Source organism: Leptosomus discolor, chromosome 1 (assembly GCF_034619465.1).
Source record: "Leptosomus discolor isolate bLepDis1 chromosome 1, bLepDis1.hap2, whole genome shotgun sequence".
NCBI lineage: Eukaryota > Metazoa > Chordata > Aves > Leptosomiformes > Leptosomidae > Leptosomus > Leptosomus discolor.
This window is the reverse complement of record NC_141391.1, coordinates 121,581,144-121,605,557: the sequence shown is the minus strand read 5'-3', so window position 1 is coordinate 121,605,557 and position 24,414 is coordinate 121,581,144.

Sequence of the window (24,414 nt, the reverse complement as noted above, 5' to 3'; positions counted from 1 at the left end):
TTTAATTTTTCTTTCAAAAGGAGAATAGTTTTCCGCCAAACTTTTTCCAAAAGTCTCTCCTCTCCTGCTCTAATTAGAGTTCAGCTTCCTTGGGCCTGGATGACCAGTGCTGCATACAGTATTTCAGACGTTATTTCACTGTTGTCCTGGATGGTGCAATCCATTAAAAAAATTAACTTAGATTTATGTATTTAATTTTTAATTTTATTATCTACACCAAGAAACTTAAAATATATGAAGATCAATTTTAAGCTCATACTTCAGTATTTTGACACAAACCTGTGAAAATTGAGACTTGAACATTTTCCCTCATGCTGCATTCTGAGGCAACACAGTCTGAGTTGGAGACTAATGAAAATATCTCCCTCTATATATTGTTATGTCAGGATCAGATAATTCATACCACATACCTTAAATAACATAACTGACAAAGAAATAACACGCTTCTTAGTCTCATTTGTTTTCCAGAAAATGAAAACCTGTGCTAAAAACCATAATGCTTACGGAATACAAGACACTGTAGAGGTCCTTAAAGTGTACTTAATTTTATCTCTAGATTTAATTATTTCTTTTCAAGATTTTTACTAGGCTTTTCAACTGCTGCTGATTTTTCTCATTAAAGTGATAAAATGAGTCAACAGTTACTTCTTTAAATTTCGTTAAGTAGTCCCAGGATGGTGCCCACATTTATGCAAAGCTTAATGGCCGAATGTATTTATTTATCTGCTTTGTTTCTTGACTGCTGTGAACGTAACTTGCGCTTGTCATCTAAGCAACAGTTTTACAGACTATTTTCAATGGAACAGGGGTTTATGATTTGTGGATGTGTGTGTGTGTGTTGCTTTTGGTTTATGCTCTGGGTTTGTTTTTTCTTTACAGTAAGACCTCTGTCTTCATATGACATGTGGGTGGGAGTATGCATGTGTGTGCTTGTGTGTGTGTGTCTTCAGCTCAGATAGCAACTTGTGAAAAAGCAGGTCCATCTTAAGAAAGAAAAAGTGCTATTCTAATTTATATCACTATGAACTTAGAATGACTCCTGAAAAGGTTATTGGATAGAAAAAACACATACCAGTTTAGCTGAACATTAATTCCATTCCTATGAGACCGAATGGTCACCTTTTGAAATTCGAGATGCTGAATCCCGGGGCTGCCACTTTAAAATTGGCAGAGCAACTTTTGTTCATGACCTCAATATTTTACAAATATCAGTATCAAAATATGTCTGTGTAAAAATTACTACCCCAACACCATGCAAATATTTTTCTCCCTCAAACAGAAGGTATGCAGGCAGGCTCCACAAAAACAAGCTCTAACAGAAGTAGGACAAGACTCCTGGAATCTTGTCTACCATGGAATGACCTCCTCGGAATGAACTCCATCACGTTACATATATGCAAGGAAAATTAAAGCCTAAACTACTCTCTTAACTTCAAATTCTTAGCAATTCAATTGTCTGAAGGACTATTGGGGCTCTTGAGTTACCTGTAGGAACAGATATCTTCAGTTATCTAAGTCAGTGAAGGGGAAAGAAAAATAAAAAGGTATGTTCTTACAAGCTATTCTGTGAGGATTTACATTTGTGCTCAGTTGTCTCATCTGTGGCTCTGAGTGCATTCACTTGTACAGTATAGCTGAATAAGACTTGGCAGTTTAAAAAAATCTTCATAAAATTTAATATCACAACTTCATAAAAATTAATTTTTTGGTTGCTTCTCCTGTCTTCTTGAACCAGATTTAGCTTGCTGGAAAGGTAACAAGACTGCCTTTTCATGTTGAGCTATCTGTACACTGCACTAAAATTCAGCTTTGTGAGCACCTTGAATAAGAAAAATTACATATTTAATTTTAGTTTAAAATCATAGCATGTCAAAATGAACCATGTAGAGTAGCAGAGACTCATTTCTTCATGCCTAACAGTAATCACTAACTTTCTCATTTCCATTTGTGCGTACCTTGTGTGAAACAGAGAAGCAGATAATAGGAGCTCTATATTCTACAATGGCAAACTTTCTTTCTAATTATTAGCTTCTCTAAATAGAGCACCTGAACTCCAGAAGTCAATTCATACCACTGCCTTGGTTTGCAGCTGGTTTGAAGCTTTAAGGCCCAATTTTGGTCGCTCTCCACACATGCAACTCTCTTACAAGTTAATGCAAGCTTTGATATGAGAATTGAGATAAAATACCGGACTAATGCCTAGCTTAATACACTTCAAAGAGTGACATTTCTGCTAAGGAAGCAGAGAAAATATACCTACTCCAAACACAATAGTCATCTTCCATTTAGTGTACCAGAACTTTTACATCATTACTTAGAAGAAAATTCTAGCTAACCTTAATAAAAAGGAAAAAAAAAGGAAATAAAAAACCCATGCAAGTATCTGTGGTTTCTCTGATGCTTAGAGAATGTAGCCATCAGTGGGCAAACACTACTACTATATTTCTTTCAAAAAATAAGTGTACTTGCCATATATAGTTACATATATGTGCATATATAGATATTTGAAAGAAAGCTTTTTTAAAAAATGTAAAAAGTTTTTTCCCCTGCCTTGTAAGCAGGACAAAGACTGTGTAAACTGCTCCCTGTGCCATCAATCGTGGCTGAAGAACACGAATGCTGCTGACAGCAATTGCTATTCTTTTGATACACCAGATACATGCCTTGCATTCCCGCGGCAGCTGACACCACAATTAGTCCTTGTATGGCCAAAAGGGGGTGGGGAAAGACAGAGTTCTTGTGGAGCACATTTGGTTTCCATGGATAAGCCTAGTTTCTTCTACTGCAGTACTGTCAGCCGTCCGAATCATGAAGTCTTTATTCTCTACTTTAATTCCATTCATACTTATTTTTTGCCTTTTATTAAAGATTTCTAAGAGAGGAACACTTAATGAGTTTCAACCTTGTTTTGTGAAACTTTGTGCCAGTGAAACTGGGACAGGGAAAAAAAAGTTTTCTCAGAGTCAAGTTATCTAGTACATGAATGAGATGTCTACTGAAATCAGGAAAAGTTTTGCCTAGTCAGTTTTTTGGCTTTCTTTTTACACTTTCCTTCTTTGAAAATGATTTCTGACTAAGGATGGTGCAGAAAACTTGAAGGTTTACTAAATGCTTGATTTTGTATAAAGACATACATAGCAGCAGAATTTGTGTAAAGAAACAACGGGTGTTGATTACTAATAGAACTTGTCATGTAGTTTTTCTCTTAACATAAAATTACTCCAGTGATCACAATTTCATAATCTCCAAAATTCAAAAACAGTTAAAGGTTCTGTCTGGTCACCAGTAACAAGATTTGAAAATATGCCCATAACTGAAGTGCTCTATAGACTTTAAATAGAGATATAAGTGTATATATATATATTTATACAAATCACAAACAGGTTTAAAAGTTCTATGTAAGAGACATAGAGATGTATGAAAATTCATATTATATATTTTTTAAGTAGCTAAAAGTTGCATGTTAGCACACCTTTGGATATTTCTATTGCATCATGACGAATGGACAATTTGTGCCTAGTGGTCAACATCTTTTCCCTTCACCACAGTTGGAACAGAAATTGAGTAGACTGATGTAGAGCTGCCAAGAATGTTGTTTCCCCTGCAGGCTACATAATTTTTGCCCTTTCAGAAGCTAAAAGGGAAGACAGTGCAATCTATTGGTTTGCCTTCATCTCAGAGCTCAAGATGTGTTGGGGGGTTAGTGATTTGTGTGCATTATGGAACAGTTTGCCACTGATACGTTTTAAATAAAAGTCATGTTCTGCTTCCCTTAGTTAACGCATAATTTGATTATCCAAATCAAGATTTCCAAGGGGCTCTCCTAAGACATTCCAAATGAACATTTTACTCCTTTTCCTCTTGCACGTTTCACATGCTATCCTATTCAAGATTGACATTTGCTAAAACAACCAGAAAGTACTTTTCTGTCCAAGCGGAGAAAGAAATAATTTCTGCAGAATCCGTACCCTTCTATTGCAAACCCAGACCCTGTTATTGTGAGCCCTGTGAATAAACACACGCAGTTCTTACATAATTTGATCCTCTGCTTTTACGTTTCATGTTTTTAAGGCTGGAGGATCAACTGGGACAAAACTAACATTTATTTCCCCTTCTTCTCATTTGTACTCTTCCTACTAATCATGATGAGAGAGAACTATGTCTGAAATATAGCATGCAGGTTTTATTACATCTCATTTGAATTCTTACGTGGTACATGATATTTATATCCTAGGCTCTCCTTAAGAGGATACAGAACTGCACAGTAAAAACTAGATTTCACATTCTATTCTCGATTTCCTCTCCCTTCAATATTAATATATGAAGCAAATATTACTATAGAGTTAGTATGACAAATGGATAGAGCTGTAGGTTACATGTGAGCAATCTGCCATCAGATCACAGCTACGCTGCACTGGCAGTGCACTCTACCATTGACCAACTTCTTCCAGGGGAGCATTTTCCACCAAGAGTTACTTCTACCCTGAGCATCTTAAGGTGCTTCACAGGCATGAAGTCAGCCAGTGCTCTCCTCCTCCTTGTTTTAAATTTGCTGTTCATTGAAAGACTGAAAGAGCTGTATAAGAAAACCAAAAAGGATTTTCAGAAACACTGTGTACGAGTGTAGAAAAGTCAGAGCACAGCTGACCTGCCCAGCAAACCAGTGGCCCAGCTACAAGACACCTCCACTGTCCCCTACTCCAGCAGTGACTCAGCCTATGTAACCGCTGCCGAGTACACAGGCTCCCCAGGCTGAACAGCAGAATTGGTATGAATTTTGCCTGTGGAAAGAAAATACTTTGGGTGAAGCACTGGGAGCTGCCCAGAGGCACCACCAGCCAAATCAAGCCCCCACCTCCTCGGACAGAGCTCACTAGAGGGAGCACACGCACCGCTGCCTCCCGTTGTTATCACTGCAATCTGCTGAAGGGAACCGGCTCGAATTTTCGTCTCCTCAACTGCTGAAAGTGAAATGAAAATAATAAATCCTAATGAAGAGACATAAAAAACACCATTGCGATTTTCTGGGGAGGGTTTTCCTTTAAAGACATTTGGTTTTAGAAGCAAGTCTGATTGTTCTGACGGGAAAAATACAATACTAATAAAAAGATGAACTTGTTAATGAATAAATCCGATCTCCCTTTCCAGAAACACAAAGGTAGTTTTTCCAAACCTTCCCATTTTCAACAGTTGCACTGGGATAATAAAATAATCTCGTTACCACACAGTCTGAGCAAAGAAGTGGAACCAGGGAATATTGACAGACTGTGAAATGAAGACGGGTTTTCTTCCACCTTTCATCAGTTTGTTTTCCTAATCCTGTATTGCTGATAGATTCTGGTGTAAACAATTGCATAGCCAAATGATTAAAAATCATTACTGGGGTCTGTGGCAACAGCAGCTCCTCTGGAAAAAACTGCTGCAAGCTCAGGCTGAACTGATGAAGAGAGGAGGTTGTGCTATAGAACAGCTACTGTCTGCTGTTGTGCCCACCTTTGCAAAACAGATCAGTAATGTCTTCAGGCGTTTTTTTCAGTGTCATTGGTTTATTTAAAATACAAAGAGCTTGTGCATTCGACATTTTTTCAATTAGGAACTTTGCATAATTAGCACAGAAATCGCCTGAGCCTGTTGCTGATGGCAATTCTCTGTGGTCTAAATCATCCCTTTGAAGTACAAGATGCACATCGACTCCTTTAGTCTGCATAATTGCACATCCACCCTCTCCATTTCCTCAGTCCAGCTGCAGACACCCTGGATAGAGCCTTTGGTTTGCCTGCTGATGTCTGCACCAGGAGCTACTGTTGCATGTCCCAGACTCTGCTCCTGGCTTGTCTCCTACCTTCTTTTCTTTTCTCTTCTCTTCTTTTCTTTTCTTTTCTTTTCTTTTCTTTTCTTTTCTTTTCTTTTCTTTTCTTTTCTTTTCTTTTCTTTTCTTTTCTTTTCTTTTCTTTTCTTTTCTTTTCTTTTCTTTTCTTTTCTTTTCTCTTCTCTTCTCTTCTCTTCTCTTCTCTTCTCTTCTCTTCTCTTTTCTTTTCTTTTCTTTTCCTTTCTTTTATTTTCTTTTCTTTTTCTTCTTTTTTTTTTTTTTTTTTTTTTTTCCGTCTTGCTTTTGCTTTTTAAATGGTTATGCAAGAAGGCTACAAATGTCCTCCTAGACCCATTTACAACCCCCTGATGAAATCACCCTTGATTCTTCCCTTGCTTTGCATTCTTCACAGGCCATTTGCTTTTGCTGCCTGTTTCACTTGGAGAGTTCTTCAAGCACTGTTGCATGAAGGAATTTCTCTTCTAACTCTTATGTGGTGTGTATCCCACTCTGAACTCAAAGCAGTCAGAAGACAGGTCTCCTCAGGAGAAAAGCCAAAGTCACACTTAGTACTCTTCCAGGCAGATAGACGCAAAGATCTAATGATCACTTCAGAAATGTCAGGAGGTTAATAGCAATCATCGCTATTTATGTAGGCATGTAAAAAATAAGCACACATTGTGAGTGCGTGTGTACTAGGTAAGAAAGGGAGAGAAGAAGAAAAACCTTCGCAAAGGACTAAAACTAACCACTTTGTCCTGAAGAGTCACAAAGAAATATCAAGGCAGCCACAGCAGCCTGCAAATCTCAGTAACTTGGCTGTGTAAACCCAATGTTGCCAAAGAGACAACCTTTAAAAAGGAACAACTATAGCCCTCTCTAGCAGTGTGCACCATTCCAGCCCCATCAGATTGCTGCAGGTCATGAGCGGAACATACTGAGGCTTTATTTCTCTAATGAAGGGAGAAATTCACTTTCCCTGCATCTGGATTAAAGCGATCTTTCAGCAGCTGCCATTAAATCCTTGCTTGATGGTGGTAACTGAGAATCTGCCCTCACTGCTGCTCAGCAGTTCTAGCAGGCTCATACGACACGCTTTTCCACACAAATACAGTTAATAAATTTATAAAAATGTATTGGGTTTGAGTGGCAAGGTTTTGGTAGGAGGGGGGCTACAGGGGTGACTTCTGTAAGAAGATGCCAGAAGCTTCCCCTATGTCTGATAAAGCAAATGCCAGCCATCTCCAAGACAGAACTGCCACTGGCCAAGGCCAAGGCCATCAGTGATGGTGGTAGGGCCTCTGTGATAACATATTTAAGAAGGAGAAAAATAAAACTACACAATGTCAACTGCAGCTGGAGAGAGGAGTGAGAATACGTGAGAGAAACAACTCTGCAGACACCAAGGTCAGTGAGGAAGGAGGGGGAGGAGGTGCTCAAGGCACAGGAGCAGAGATTCCCCCTTGAGCCCGGTGTGAAGACCATGATAAGATAGAAAGCTGTTCCCCTGCAGCCCATGCAGGTTAATGGTGGGGCACTTATCCACCTGCAGCCCATGGAGGATGCTGTGCTAGAACAGGTGGATGCCCAAAGGAGTCTGTGACTTTGCGGGAAGCCCATGCTGGAGCAGGCTTTTGATAGGACCTGTGAACCCATGAAGAGAGAAGCCCACACTGGAGCAGGTTTGCTGGCAGGACTTGTGACCCTGCGGAGGATCCGTGATGAAGCAGTTCATGAAGAACTGTAGATCATGGGAGGGATCCCATGCTGGACCAGGGTAAGAATGTGAGGAGTCCTCTACCTGAAGAGGAAGGAGAGGCATAGACAATGTGTGATGAACTGACCGCAACACCTGTTCCCCATCCCCCTATGGTGCTGGTGGAGGGGAGATAGAGAAAATTGGAAGCAAAGTTAAGCCCAGGAAAAATGGAAGAGTGGGGAGGGAAGGTGTTTTTAAGACTTAGTTTTGTTTCTTATTGTCCTACTCTGGTTTGATTGGTAATAAATTAAATTAATTTTTCCCCAAGTTAAGTTTGCTTTGCCTGTGATGGTAATTGCTGAGTGATCTCTGTGTCCTTATCTCTACCCACAAGGATTTTGTTATATCTTCTCTCTTCTGTCCAGCTGAGGAGGGGAGTGATAAAGTGGCTTCGGTGGACACTTAGTGTCCAGTCAGGGTCAACCCATCACAAAAAAAATCAAACCCTAGCCAGTATAAAAGAGAAAGGCAATGTTTTTCAATACTGATGACAGTTTTCTCTATGTGCATGTTCTCAACTCTTTCTTTCAGTGGTTCTCTGACATTTTTAAATTGTCTTCAGTGTCAAACCTTCATTCCAAATAGATCAATCCAAACTGAGAGTGATGTAAGAATCAATATGGTTTGGGAAGAATTAAACTCATTTCTCTCTTGAGTCTTTGAAGGCTCTTAAAGTGCCAAATATTTTTCCCATTAACTGTACTGTAGTCAACCTACTAAATAGCTGGATGATGCTTCTTAATTTTTTAAAGTATTGCTCTGAATTAGTGAAAGATCAATCTTTAAAGAGTGTTGGCTGCTAAGAGAACCTGGCAAGCTATCTACACAGACATGACACAGGGATCTGTGAGGCATCTTTATCCGAGGCATTCTTGATCTTCCACTTCTAGCATGGCGTACTGTAAGACCTGACAGAGGAGGGGCCTTTCTATGGCAAAGATCTCACTTTTAGTATCACTGCAGAGAAAATAAAATTACCTTCTAAATCATGGCAGAAGCAAATTTTTAAACAGTGAAACAGAATTGCTCAAGCTTTTCCTGAAATTCTTTGCCTGCTGCTTTAGCACTCACACAATTGTTGTCAGTTTTGGTAACTACAGAAATATTTGTGTCAAGCACATCAGCTACTGTGTTGGCAGCATTGTTTGCTGGGACACTATTCTGGTGATTCCCCTCTGAAAGCATGACAGTTTATTACAAGTCAAGAAGAGAACCTGTGAGACATCAGCATGTTTTTGGGAGAAAATTGGATAAGAAAGCCTAAGAAGACACAGCACAATTTGGTTTTCATTAAAAGATGGTCTGAACAATCATATGGTAGTACTTAAAGACTACATTCACGGAAAGTGAAATTGAACAGGACAATTCAAATAAATCAATGAAGATTTTTATTTTAAAAAATAACCAGTAATCAGCCACAAACAGGCCACAAACCCAAATGGGAAATGGAAGCTTTTCCTCCATCATGCACCAGTCCTTGCCTAGCAATTAAATAATGTAATATGTCTACCCTTTGTTAAGCTTTTCCAGGTACAATATCAAGCACACTCAATCTCATCTCTACAGACTGTTGCAGGGTTCTCTATTTCCCTAATAACCTTAGTAACCAACTTTCACTGCATCAAACTTTTACACCAACAACAATTCAATCAATGGTGAAATTGTACAAGCTGTTTGAAACGCAAGGCCTCACATAGTCACAACTCACCTGTTACAAACATGATAATAAACCTTTAACAAACACCATACGTACTGCTTTGATTGAGAGCAAAGTTGGTTCATGTTGGGAGGTAGATGAGAGAAGAAATGCTTTAGGAAGTTATTTTGCTCCCAGTCCATTAGTAAAAGGTCTAGATAATCTACTACAGGAGCACTATTTGGGCCACTGAAATGCCTTTAATTACAGCTCTCATACTTGGAGTTACTGCTATAATAAAAGGGCAAAAGCTTGATCTGGTTTGCTTGAAAAAAGAGGGCCCTATTAAAATCTAGTATATAATAGCAGGCTTTATTCTGATAAAGGTGTATTTTTTCAGGCTGATTTTATGCAGTGCTGATAGGTTTTCAGTAAAAGAATATGTCTTCCCAGGGCTGATGTTGCTGTGATGGGAGTACAAAGGACACATTTTGCTAATTCTGGATATGGGCAGCTGTACATTACAGTCTGGCTCAGTCTCCTTTTGCATTCAAGATGGTTAGTCTGGTAGTGTTTGGACTGCTTTTGCACAGTGTGTAATGCTTGGCTAGTTGCTTTATTAAATTCAAAATAAACTAGCACATTCAAGTCACTTCCACAAAATACTCCCCTGAGTCAGAGAGACACTATCACATCTGACCAACTAAAGAAATTTCCAATCTCACTCTACAGTTTCTGCCTCTCATGTTAGAGTTTATTTTGCTGAAAGACATCAACATTAAATTAAAAACAGCAAGGAAAATCCCTTGTCTCAGAAATGTATTGGGGCTAGCGAAGTGCATATGTGAAGGAGGGGGAAGCAGAGCTGGTCAGGAAGTTTGTGATAAATGGACTTCATCAAAATAAAACTTTTGTAGTCAAGGGACAATATTTCCAATATCTGTACACTTTTTTTTTTTACTTAAAAGTATATATATATATACGATTTTTCAGTCCTAAAGTGAAAACCAACTAAGAGATTGACAATGCAAAAGTGAAAAGAAAGTGTAGGTGATTGAAATTGAACTGAAAGTATGAAAGACTATTGAAATATAGTTTTTGGTTGATCAAGTACATCCTTTTGTCCATCCAAGATAATGCAAACATACGGTCTGTTTAAGAATAGTATCAAAGTTCTAAAGTTTATCTTCCTTTCTGGTCAAATATCCACTCTGAGTCTTTATACCCTGCTATGTTTCTTTAATAAAATAGATTAGCCTTTGTTCTGAAGAAGAGCACTGTAAGGCTGAAGATAATTCAGCTTCAGTGTTATACCTGGAGACTCCCCACCTGCCTCAGTCACAGGCAAGGAATGGTTAAATATTGGCTTGAACCACCAAATCACCCATGATCGGTATTTAAAACATAAAAATAGGTACGGTTTAGAACTACAGAGAAAGCAGAAAATCTTTGCTCAAAGTGCAAGTATTTCTCATTGAGTCCAGTGATGTATTTAATAGAATGCCTGCCCACAAAATGAAGCTTTTGAGAAAATTTTATGGCAGACAGAGGGATCTAAAAAAGACAAGAAACCTAAAAGAATAATTGAGCAAAAGGTAAAAAAATAGTTAGTCAGAAACCGTGAATTTTACCTCCTTGAAAAATCAGTTTGGCAAAATTTTTGTTCAAATTAAAGATTTCTAGATGCCAGACCAGTCTGATTCTACACTGCCAGCTTTTAATAGGAGACTGAAGACTTTAGTTATAAATTGTGGTACAAAACTAACAATTTTAGGCAAATAAGTGTGAAAAGTGCTCCACTGGGATGCATAAAAAGCTTTAAGTCTCTTTTCCAACATCCATCAGTACAGTGTTATGCACTGAAAAACCAAGAAGGGCTGAGGTCAGTGCATAAGTTAATCTGAATGTGCAAAGTAATTCATGCAACTATTCTGGCCTACCCAAATACAACAACTCAGCTTTACAAGCACCCGGGCTGAGTCCAGTAGCAAACAATGGAGTAGCTTGCAAGAAGGTACTTTACATAGACCTCTTTAAATTAAACTGCCGTCCACATCTGATCGCTGCATTTAGGGAGATGTGTTTTCAATATATTACTCAATCACAGATTTCCTATGTGAATCTGGCCAAACTGCTGGGGGTTTTGTGTACATTAATTTCCCACGTATGTAAGGGTAACAGGTCTTTTTTTTGCTCAAGAAGGGTGTCCTGGGAATATGCAAGCTAAACAAGGAAGTGTGCAGGTACCCTAGCAGAAAACATTGTGCTAGCAAAACAAAGAGCAAGCAAATCTGAAACTACTCCCAGCTCTCTAAGTGACTAGCTCTTAATATTCAGGCAAGGGCAGGGAGCCATGAGCCATGCACCACATTTTCTAATTTGTGCTTTTCTGAGGCTAGAGGAATGAATTTCGTGGTTGACTGTTGCCCGCTCAGACAGTTTAGGCTCCTCAGCCACAGCCTCTGGGTGGGGTGATATTTAGTAAAAACAGGTCAGTGATATCAGTTACATAATCACAGAAGGCAAAGGGCTGTCAGACATTGTGGGGTCACATCAATACCTAGATACCAGAAAAGGAATTTTAGGAAGTGCTCATTTGCTGCAACAAAAGCAATAATCACAAGCAGAGCTTTCCTGGGAACGTTTTTTGACCTCGGCTGTATTATGTATCTGGTGACAACAACAGCCACTTTAGAGAATTGTAAAACCAGATAACAAATACTCTCCTAGTAGAAATATCTACAGTGAAGGCTGTATAAAGGATATAACTGGGCCACAATCAGTCCGGCCATTTTCGGCGTGTCAGGTTTTGCAGAACAGTCTCTTCACCCCAGAGTTCTGTGCGACTGTACCCTTCTTACCTCGATGCACTGCCCCTGGTTTTCCTCCTCTCTGTTGATGGTGCTCAACATACCTTTCCTGCAAACACTCTTGCGTTTACCCTTCCTCATCCCTCCCTTCCCTCCTCAGATGTTCCTTGCTGCTGTGACTTTTTGTCCATTAATCTCCTGAAAAGCAGTCCATGAAGCGTGTCAGTCGTGTATGCAGCCATAGGGTTTTTTCATGAAATATGAAGACTAATTTGACAGGTGCACATTTTCACCAATTGTCTTAGTAAATCACTTCTGTCCCACTTTCCTTCCTTTGTCACTTGGCTTCGGGATTTTACTTTGTCATCTCCACTTGCTGCCATCGCATCTGCTTAGGCTGTGAGCTATTTAGAATAAGAGCCTTGTTTTTCTGTACAGCAAGACACTTATTAAGTGTAAGGTTCTATAAAATAATGAAGGTTTTTCTCAAGTCTCCATTAATACATTAGTGATTTCAAAGCAGTTCCAAATGGACAGGCAGGCACATAAATGCCTGGCAGAAATTGGTGCTTTCAGCAAGGAGGTCAGGGACTGAAAAGGCCTTAAAGACTAGCCATTTTGATGCATTTGAGAACAGCTAGCATGAAATTGGTTCCATTCTCTTTTAAAGGATTAAAAAAAAGCACCTAACAGCAGCCAAACTCTGCTCCCATGGAAGTCAAAAACTTTGCCATTCAAATTAATGCAAACAATTGGACAAATGCCAAGTGCTTTCCAAAGTGCTGTCCCACACACCTGGTTTATATTCAACATATGCATGTATGAATCTTAATGACTGCACTTCAGCTAGCATTACTAATAAAAACCAAATAAATCTGCAGAAGAGACCAATATTTTTCACTTAATTTTTATGATCCTTATTTGTTAGCCATGCAGTCTTGTAAGCATTGCAGAATTTCCCAATGTGAAATAAAATTAAAAATGCCACTATAAACATAAATGAAACATAAAAGCATAAATAAATGAAACAAGCAAAAATATATTTTTAGCTACTGCTGAAATCAGAACACCAACTCTACATGTGAAGGTATTAGCATTGCAGTAGTACTGTGTGGGCTAGTTAAACTCACCTTGCTATTTGTTCTGCAGCCCCTCTCTCTGACATTTCGAGGACCATATAGATGCTTCTGAGACATACGTCAGGAGGCATGTAGCCACATGTCCAAACCCACTCGGTGCTAGCAAACAAATGGTCATGAACTTGGTACCTCCACATGTTGTTGAGTTAGCAGGAAAACAAGGTCTTAGCCTCACACATTCCCTATGTTTAACACAACAGCAGTTGTCACATTTGCAGAGCAGGCAGCTTTTCCAGTAATGGTAGGCAGAAAATGCCCCAGGGAAGTGGGAGCAACAGTAGCATTGACTGCAGCGGACAGACAGGATGCATGCTTAAGGTGGATGTTACCTACCCATTTCTTTCTTTCTTTCCAATGTTATTTTTACTCTCAGGTTGCTCTTACTTCAGATTCACCACTTTGTTTTGGGCAACAAGACCAAGCCAAGTTATTATACACCCAAATACAGGCCAAGGAAAAAAATTCTACCCCGCTGATACACTGCTTAAGGGGCACTGCTGCATATTGAAATATGGAGAACTAAGGAAAAAGGGTGAGAGAGATTTGGGTGGCAAAGTAAAACAAGGTGGTGTAGGGAGACAACTCCATCCCAGACGTACTGGTGTCCTGTAGTCAAACATGACCTGCCAAATCGAAAAATTCTGCCTTTCCAAGAGCATCTTATATTGTAGGCCACTTTAAAAGACACTTCAAGACAGGGATTTTTGAAAATGTGAGCTGTCAGCCCGAGAGGGCAGAAGGCAGTGGGCAGGGCAGGGCACAAGTGTCCTGGCAGTTGGTGGGTAGGCAGAAAACTCACCACCAAGGCAGAGGAAGACAATTTCTGACCATAAAAAAAAAACAGCAAACAAAACATCTCCCTTGAACATCAGCTCTGCAGGACAGGACTGTTCTTTGCTTTCCAGGAAGTGCCAATGCAGCATCTAAAAAGGTGCTTTGTGATCATTTTCGTTTTCCTTAGCCTAAGCTTTCAGGTAGCTGTGGTCTGTGTTTTGTGCCTCCTGTGAAGATGTAGACGTTGTCCTTTGACAGTACATACTAGGAGAACATGACATGGTCTCAACTAATCTTTTCTGACAGGGAGAAAATGACCACTTGCGTAGAAGGTTTTCCCAGATTTGTGCCTCAGTTTAGCCCGCAGGACAAACATGATTGCCAGAAGAAATTTAAAAACTAATTCAAACTAAGAAGCGGTACCATCTCAGATCCTTACCCGCTCAGCAAGAGTCACTGCAGGAAGTCTACAGTGGCTTTTGGTGAAGGCTTAATGACATATTTCAACTGTAACCTGTTAAATTTCTAAGTGGTGCAAGTAAGTGTGATAATACGCACCTTTGTTAGTTTGCCACGTAAGCTTAAACTTACCAACTATTTTTAGAACATGAGTGCAGCTATTCTGCCAGGAATTAACAACAGCATCAAGGACTAGGTTTGAATGGAAAGGGCTCACTGTAAAACACCAGCCCCAGCCTCACCCAGAAACAGATGAAAATTACACTGAGCATTCAACCGCTTAATCAGCTCATTTTTTCTGCATTCAGGCACCAATCAATTTACACTTACAATCCAGGATTTTAGGAAAAGCAGAAAGATTCAAGCAGGACATATGTCCAAGTTGCAGTACCTAATTTTCAAAATTACTTCAAGACCTTTTTTTTTTTCTGGTGAAGCAACTGCTGAGGCAGGAGGAGGTTGCTTGTCTTCTCCCCCAGTGACAGTATGCCACAGTGATACCATCCTCCTTGACAGAGCTGGCAGGACTTGCTAGGCAGCATGGTGCGCGTCTGGGTGCTGCTAGCCCTGCAGGTGAGCTGCTCCTCATTCCTTACATTCCTGCCCTACCCCTTGCTGCTGTCTGCCCTTCATGCCCTGCTCCTCCTTCCTCTGCTAGCCAAGCTGGCCAGCTATTTCTCTGTCTCTTTGTCCTCTTGGACTTTTTCTTTCAGAAATATCTATCAGAACTAACAAACAATATGCAAAATAAATATGTTTTAGGCCTGCTTGGTGCCTGTTTCAAAGTATCTCTCTTCCTCTCAAACAGATGTCCAAAAAAACTTCTCATCTTACTGGACTCCTCTCTTCCCAGAGTGGCCCTCAGTCTCCAGGCTTACAGAAGGCATTGCTTTCAAATAAGCTTTTTCACATGATTTCTAAGCTAGCCAAAAGAGAGCAATTCTGCCTTGACCAGCAGCTCCACTGAGATTAATGGGCCCTTGGGCCCATTAACAGGTTCATCTTTAGACCTCTTCCTAATCTTTCCACTCCTTTTGTCCTGGCCTTCCTACTATGGGCCTTCCAAATCCAGACAGGTCAGTCTTATTTTTTTAGAATATCATTACTTTGCATTGTAACAGATTAGTTTTCTTTTTCAAAAGTATCTATGGGCATGATACTGGCTGTGGAGTACAGCACTTCACAGCCTACAGTTACACGTGGCCATGCATGGGAAGAAAAATGGGAGCAAGGGGACAATGGCCATGAACATGTAATTGTCAGAAGTTTAATGGGGCATAGAATTAAAAGGGAGTTTGTCTTTTGCTTTTTGCCCTCTTTATTATAATGTCCCTTAATTGCTTCACTTCCTGAAAGTCTTAAGACAGACTGGTATCCCAGGGAAACACATCAGTGGAGGGAAGACAAAGACTTGGCTAGCTAAAACCAGGAAGCTTTCCTTCAGATTCCCCAAAGCAGTTCCAAGTCTGTTGGGGAAGAAGTAGCCAAGGAGAGTTTTGCAACTGTCCTTACTAGTGAAGTAGTAGTAGTGAAGTAGAAATCCAAAATAAATTAAAAAGACATAAAGAGAAACTTAATTTTAGGAATTGTTTATTCCTAATTTATCTAGAGATGATAAAGAATTTTCTGGGAGGCTGAGAATTAATAAGCTGTATGTGTGGCCACCACTTACAAAACCTACCAACGCCTTCTCTGTTTTCCAGTTTCCCCCAAATTAAGAACCTACAAATAGGTTCCTGTAGATGCTTGGGATTGCCCAGGTGCAGCATTCAAAGCTCCTCAAACTAGACTCTGCTGAAGTGACATCACACACAATGTACATACAGGCTTGCAAAGTTGGGCAGTATTGGTAATTCTTTTCATTGATAACCTTTTATATTAGTGCAGGTTTTAATTCTCCCAAGTGCTAAGGAAACATAAAACTACTATCTTAAATTATTGCCTTCTATGTGGAGACAGAGCCTCACAGTCTGCTTCTAGGGCACACTTCCATAATCAGTTAGAGAATTTCTCTTCTTCAGAATTAGAAAATGGAAATTTAATAACCTGGCTAGCCCAAAATAGAAAATAGCTTAAGTATTAACAATATATTAAAAAACCCTCTCCCTAAGTTTTCAAAAACTTTGAGTTTTTATTAAAACATGTTTTTCAACACTTGTGCATATCATAATTAGCCACAAAAGGCTTGAGTCAGACACTTTTTCCTTTACTGTCCCTTCTTTTCAGTCTTGTGATGCTGTTGGGACAAGCCATGAGGAGATCTTCACTGTCCTTCTACACCCCTCAATAGTTCTGCTGTTTTAATATGTTACTGTTCCTCTCTCATGCCACTTTTTACCTTTCCATCACCAAAACTGGCCTAAGAAAGCCCAAGAGCACTCCTCAGCCACCCAAGCGCAGAGCCCTGCTCCTCATCTCCCACCACGTCTTTGGTGCTGAGCCACTGAGCTTTGTCCTTGAACCTTGCTAAGGGGACATCAGCCTCTGGCGCAGGGTGGTGCCACACACCTGCAGGAACCCAGCTTTCCCACTGCTGCAGATGCTTTGGCAGCACACAGCTTCCCTTGGCTCTAGGCAAGATCAAAACCTGTCCTCTGGTATTTAGAGAAAGGGAAATCAGTCTGTTTGTCAGCTGGCTGTCAGAGAACACTGCACATTATCTTCAGTGTTTTAATTAGTTGTTCACTGGAAGAGCACAATCCATTCCTAATGTAATCACCCAGTGGCAAATATTCTGCCTAGGAAGTTTCTTTCCTAGTGAACTCATGAGCTAAAGATTCCAGTGAACTCAGGTTCTTCCCTGAAATCCAGAGAGTCCCATTCTTGACCTGAGAACAACTGTAAAAAATTTTTAAAAAAATGAGAAATGCATGCCTTTTTCACATTTCTCTAATCCAGTGGCAACTCTTAACCCATTTACCTTTATTATGCTTACTGTATATTTGAACTGCAAAGGTTACACAGCTGTTTTTGATGTTCTTATTTGTATGCCATTTGTGCTAAAAAAATAGGCAGTTAGGTGTTTTTTGCTTCTCAAAGAGATCAGTTTCCCAATTCTTTTGAGCAGCAAAATTTCTATTTGTTTTGATCATCTGGGCTTTAATTATAAAAGAACCACGTTAATTCCAAGTGGATTTTGCTTGTTTTACACCTTTCAGTCCTAAACTCAGTGTTTTTGTCTTGTTTAAGCTGCATTCCAATTTTCTATTTCACTGTGAAGTCATATATTGCAGTTTAATAAGTAATTGTAAACTGGCATTTACCTTTTGTTTTTCAGAATCCTACATGGAATTACCTAGTTAGCTAAACTTTGTTCAGTCTGCTTCTGAATTAGGAAGATGCAGATGTCAACAAATCGATGAACCAGTCTCGGATTGCTCCATACGGCATTACATTGAGAGTAGGATGTCTCCCCTGAATAGTATGTTGGTTTGGGTGGGCTCCAAGACAACAGAAGGACCAGCATCATGGCTTACCCTGTTATATTTCAACACCATGGCTGTGCTCACGTGGGTTTCTCTATGATGGTAGATGAGTTGCCTAAAGCATAGCTTTCCATCAAGACTCATTACATTTGAGGCAATTCATTGTCCAGATACGGCAGATTTGATATTTAAAACTGTTGAGGATGTCAAAGTCCTGCTGATATTGAAGGTGAGCCTACTCTGAACAAACATGGTACTACGCAACAGTAGAACACTCTGAGAACTCATTTTCTAAGCGTCTCAAATTTGGTAGCTGAAATAAGTGGAAACTGGTGACTGTACAGTGCAAACAGGAATGACTGCATCCACAGCATAGGACTGCTGCTTCAGGAAAGAGTGAAGGGACCACTCAGGCATTTGCATGGAAAGGCATACAGGAGAGAGGCCACCTAACTGTTTTCTTAATCTTAATAACGGGCAACAAAACAGTGCAAACAACAAAGAAGTTATTTGTACTCTGGACTCCATGCTAGGTCTGTCAGAAAGATAGGACTTTTTGGCATGAACTGTTAAAGCACCGACAGCTTTTAAGGTGGGGTGGAGTTCAGACTCAGTAGAGGACAATTGTTCTTTGTCACCAGAGAGCTCAGAAGGAAAAAAATTGTTACTCTCAGCTGAAAATTTAAGCTGAACTAGAATCATACCACCAGAAAGACTGTTTGCACAGTTCTGCTTTTATAGTTACTGTCTTTTGATATTTGGGTAAGAGTATTAATGTGCCATGGTGTACAGGAGCCCTCTTCAATTTATCCACTTGACTTCTCACATCTTTTCTTCCCATCTGAACTCCTGTAACGTTCTTAATCAAAGGTCATAGGAGACACTGATACATGGGCAAACCTTATATACAGCAAGGCAAGGTTAACACACCTGATAAATCCAGGCTCTCTGTAACACTTCAGAATCTCTAAGAAGAGAAAGTCTGAACTTGTGGATGTTCTCAGTTGTTTTCAAGAAATTTCTTATATCTACATGTATTCACGCCCCTATATATATATACACTTATATAAATTTATACATATATCTTTACACACGCATATATATTTGTACATTTTACTTCAGTAGGTTCTAGGAAGAACATAACTATTTCCCAGTTAATGTTTTCGAGTAACTAAAAGCCAGCATTGAAAAGTAAAAAAATAAAACTAATGTTTCCCATTTCCAATCAAAATGAAAAAAACCTCCACTCTCCCTTTTTCATTGCAATGCTGAATAATTCATCTTCAAAACAAAAAACTTTTCAAGTGTGTTTTGAAACGTTCATAGGAAAGACATCATATTTCATTCTGCCCTAGCTTTTGGTGTCTTGCTCAATATGACAAAAGTCACCAGCAAAAGAACAGGGATAAAATGTTGTCTCTTGGAGGATAAATCTTCTTGCGTTATCGCTGTGAGCCATCTGCCACGCATTTTTAGGCATCTTGCCCCTAACATCAGTATTAAGTGGCTGCAGGAAGCATCTTGCAAGAAGCACTCAGCATCCCAGGCTTCCATCAAAAGATTGTGCTGACTTCTGGAAAATACCACTCGAACAGCCCCTTGCTGGGGTGAATCTAGAGACAATAGCTATGCATTTTGAAAAAGGGTCATCGAGGGGTGTGGTTTATTACAATGGTGCTGACTACTGCCTTCAATTATCTTTAGCATGTGAATACGTTCCATTTACTACCTGAGGGTTTAAAAATAATTTTAGCCTCAAGGGAAGTATTTAGCTGATAGAGAAAATAAGGCACAGAAAAAGTCAAAGAATCCCTCCAGCTTGCCTGCCTGCCTCGGGCAGATCTGCAGAAAGGGAATAAGACACATAGGACTGTTTAGTTCACTCCCATGTATTTCATGGTTCAGTATACAGCCTCCACTGCACTGTTCCTCAGAAAGTCACACGGTGCTCCCAACAGCTGTGGATGCTTTTAATGGCATTGCCAGTATGACGAGATTGGTCTAGTACTAAAAAAAAACACACTACAAAAACCTCTTACAAATGGTAAAACAAAACTCTCTCCAGCCGAAACAGATAATTAAGGGGGAAAATAAGACATTTCAGATCAAAATTCTGACAATACCATGCCAACAAGAAAAATAATAGAAAGCTTAAGAATATGCAGTAACCTTTTGAGTCTTCGGATCTTCTCTACACATTCCATCATGCTTTATCATGTACAGCTCTCCTGCTGCAGCCATTCTCATTAAAAGTGAGCTGGTTTTGTGGCGTTTTTTTAAAAGGCATTTCTGGTGTATTTATTGCAGAGAAGCATATTTATTTTTCTGTGCAACACTCGATTTCACCTCTGTGTCCTCTGTTGCTTTCCTGATGCTGCTTTTTCCCTTCACATTTGGTCTTTTATTCCCCCTTCCATCCCTTGTTTTTGCCTTGTTCTGGTTTGAACTACAAAGAAAAGAAATTCTATTCAGTGTTGTTATAAAACTGTTTTGTCATGTATTCTGAAGTGGTGACCCTATTGTAGCTGAAGGCTCTTTTCAGATCTAAATGCTGAATTTCTTCCAATTTGACCTGCTGTCTCATATGTGTCCTTTAGCAACATTATACTATAGCAGAAAGGACATCAAGATCCACCGTGGGATGTAGAAAAGACCATAACCTCACAAAGTGAGTTTCTTTCAATTGCCTTTGACTATGTATGATTTGTGGGATATTTCTTCCTTCACAGGAGTACCAAGTATTGCACAGGGTCTCGCCTCACGTGAAGAAGCACTTCCCAGTAACAAATAAGAATTTGCCCTCACCTCCTCAAAACAAATGACAAAACTCCAGCTGAACTGGACCGCAGCAGAAGAATAAGATTTTGATACTTACATGTGCAGATGCATGTATAGAGGCTCAAAATATGTAATTGTATTGAGAAGCATATAAAGTATATTATAAAGCTCTGATGTATTAACAACTTAACCGGTGAGTTCATTTGCACCCCATCAAAGAAAAATACCTTTTCATAAGCACGTGCGAAGGTTCATGCAGGGGGGTATTTGATTCTGGGAAGCTTCTCTCTGAGATGCAAGGGGTTTACTTCCTTCTTTTCCACATTTGCCCCTAATTCCAGGAAAAAAAAAAAAGGGTTTTATTCAGAAGGATAATTGTCCATGCTATATCGTATCCCATCAATAAATCCTCTTCCTACTGAGCATAAAGGAGTTACCACTCTCTCCTGGCTCTAGCACATTTGTTTTCTAAGGCAGCTGCTACTGCTTAGGAGGATACTCTTTGACTATTTAAAATTTACTTGTTTACTCTTTGAAAATATCATGCTTAGAAAAGGTTGAATGATGGGGGTGTTTTTTGCCTGTTTGATTTTCTTGTAAGCAAAATCTCTATCCTCCATATCATATAAATACAAAAAATGTCATTTAAATACTGAATAAGCATCATTCTTAAAATTGTCTGAAAGCTCAGCAGAGTTATTAGGCCAAAGTGACCACATAGCAGCTGATTTCTTACTGCCCTGGGGAAATAGTTTCCCTGGAGACACATCTTAACTGTTCAACACCACAGCGATCATACCCAAGTTATCCAAGCTTTCTGCAAACACTAGCTCTTACCCCAAGATTACAGTGACCTGGTTGATCCTTCTGTGTTCCATCTTAGACCACAGGTACAGGCACACTGGAAAACCTACTTTCTTGGGCTAGAAACAAGGAAATCTGTAAATGTGAGACAACCTTGTCAGTTCCCTCCACTTTGACAATGAAGAAGGCGTATTAGTCACTGGCTGAAAGACAGACAACCTTGAGAAATTGTTTTGCTTTCAGTCAAATTTACAATACCTGACTACCTGAACTTGGAATCAGTGGTGGAAAAAGCATTGTTGAGTTTCTTATTTGCTCCAATTTATTGTCACTGCTGAGGGGTAACTGAGCTAATATGGTTAAGAGAAATCTGTTTTCAGTCTGCAGAACTCTGTCTCAAGCAAGACACAATGCATGACACCAACATTAGGCTATATTCAGTAACTGACATGAAATTTGCAGTTCAGGCTACTGTTTCTTGTCATGGAAAAATTCTCTGGGGAGTGAGGAAAAGAAGCAAAAGAAAGGGAGAGGAGGGAAAGAAATAAAATTCTTAATTTTGTCACAAACTTACTCCTGCTTTAGCAAACAGCAAGATCTCCAAGTGTTTCCATTACCTGTGACTAGCTTTCAGAGTAAAATCCACCATGACATGTTCAAAGATCACCACTGTCTGACTTACACAGGCAAGTCACAACAAGCCAGCCTCTATTACCTATTCCTCAAGATTGGTAAAACAAGTGCTTTGCAGGGAAGAATATGAAGATCTAAGCACAAATATAATTCTAGGTCCCCAGATAAAATGAGATTAATTATGAACGTGTGTGTGTGTGTGAGAGAGAGAACACCTTCCTCTGCCCCAAGTTACTTCCTAATCTACTTAACGAATTCAAGTACTGTAAGTAGTTATGTCCATTGCTTTTGGATGCAGAGGTGTTGACTGTCATTCAAAACCTCATTAAGCATCCAGTAGACATCTCCATTGCAAGGAACAAGTAATGACATCAAGAAAATCTGATAACTTGCCAAAGAAAAAGCGTACAAGACATGCAAGAACAGTGGCCTTCAACACTTCTCTGTGATGGAACATGACTCATTATGTGCTCCTTTGTCTTTGACACACACATGCCTTTGTGCTCTTGAAGGGAAAGGGTGACATGGGGCAGAAGGAAACACCTGAGAAACAAACCAGATAAAAGACAGAAGACATGGTAACGTGAGCATATCTGTGTTAATGTACACACATTTTAATCAGTTCTGAGATCCACAGACAGAGCTGACAATGCTGATGAGCACATGAATAATACCTGCTGTCAAAGTTGCATTGCAGAAGATGGCGGCAGCCAGACTCTCTTGGAACCAGTTAATGGGGGAGGTGGAAACACGATGTAAAAAGGAAAATAATAAGGGGCAAAGGTTTCCAAACCCAACCAAAAACTCATGTCAGCTGCTCTGACAATGAACACTACAGTGATATAATTTACAATGTAAATTACTGTTTATATTAAAAAAAAAAGTTCAAGCTTTCATACCTGCTATTAACTTTTGCATGTGTCTTCTTTGTGCACGTGTATATAGATATAAATATGTTCGTATGCATTACCTGCACGCATTAATAGGTGAATACCCCAAACACACAGTAAATTGAGGTAGGAAAAAAACTTCTTCCAAACTGCTGATATCATACACAAGTGACAGCACGAGCTTCTTGCAGCCTACAGAGAATGGGGTAAAATCCAGAAGGGACAAAAAGAAATTACAGAGGAAGAAACTGGTATACTGTGCATACCGCTTGTGTGATGTGTTCATGGCTGAGACTAGTATTAGTGTTTGAAAATGGACGTGAAAAACAGCTCAGACAAAATCTCTGTACATGGTGGTTGGGGGAGACAGCGGAGCCAGCAACAGCGTTGTTCTGTCGTAGGCTGAGCTAGTACAACTGTGTTCCCAGTGTGGGCAAGGCCTTAAGATCTTTGTAACTCTGATTAGATTTTTAGTGACTTAACTGATTTTGTTGTTGCAGGCAAACAGCAGTGAGCTTCTCATGTTGTTTTCGTTCCTAGTGTTCTCTAATTAACTCACCAAGATTTTTCTGAAGGAGATAAAAAAAATCCTCTTGGAACACATCTTAAAAAAACTGATTAACTTCCTTTCTGTTCTGGGGTAGTAAGCATCTCTGATGCTCAGAGAAGTCTGCAACCTTCAAGACAGTTCCACTGTCAAGGAGATGACACCCAACTTCTGTATATGCAATGCTGGATGCCTAAGCATGCAGTATCTTCTCTTTCGTCCTTTTACTCGAATACTGTTGATAATACTTTCACAGAACAGGCTAAATTACAATTACCATGAAATCAGTTGACTTGTTTTATTTGTGAAATGGTTTTTCTTGATTTGAAATATGAAGACAAAAGTAGCTCCTTGAAGCAGAACTGCTCTCTAAATCTACACATCAGAAAATCTGTCTGACTCACCATAAGCAAGGCCTCCGTTTATCAGCTCACCAGCTCTTGAAAAGCTTACGAGGCAGCTGTTTGCAAACTTGTTACCTCTGGCGAGGTAACATCCTATTAGTCCAACTAATGCAGCTGGGGAAAACCAGGCAAACTCAGAGCCCGATATGCTTCTTCTACAACACTGCTTTTATACATTAGAAGCTAATGTGTACCATTCCTCCACAATCTAATCTGGCTCATTATAACTTCACCATTAAACCATGTCTGAGCCACAACAGAAGTACAAAGATATCAAGATGTAGGGCTCTTGCTCAGAAGCATCACAGGGAGTTTTCAGGGCTGTTCTAACTAAACCGTATTACTGAAAAGTTGCTCTAAAAGTCATCATTCCAGTGTGACAATATGCCTCCCCCTCAGGGACAAGAAAGCAAAGGCTAAGGGAAATAATGGGAGAAATTAAAAATCCTCAGAAAGCAGGAGAGAGGAAGATGCAGAAAAACAACAGCCAGTTATAGCATGGCCAAACATCTATACATTGCTGATAAACAAAACCTGTATTGCTTGC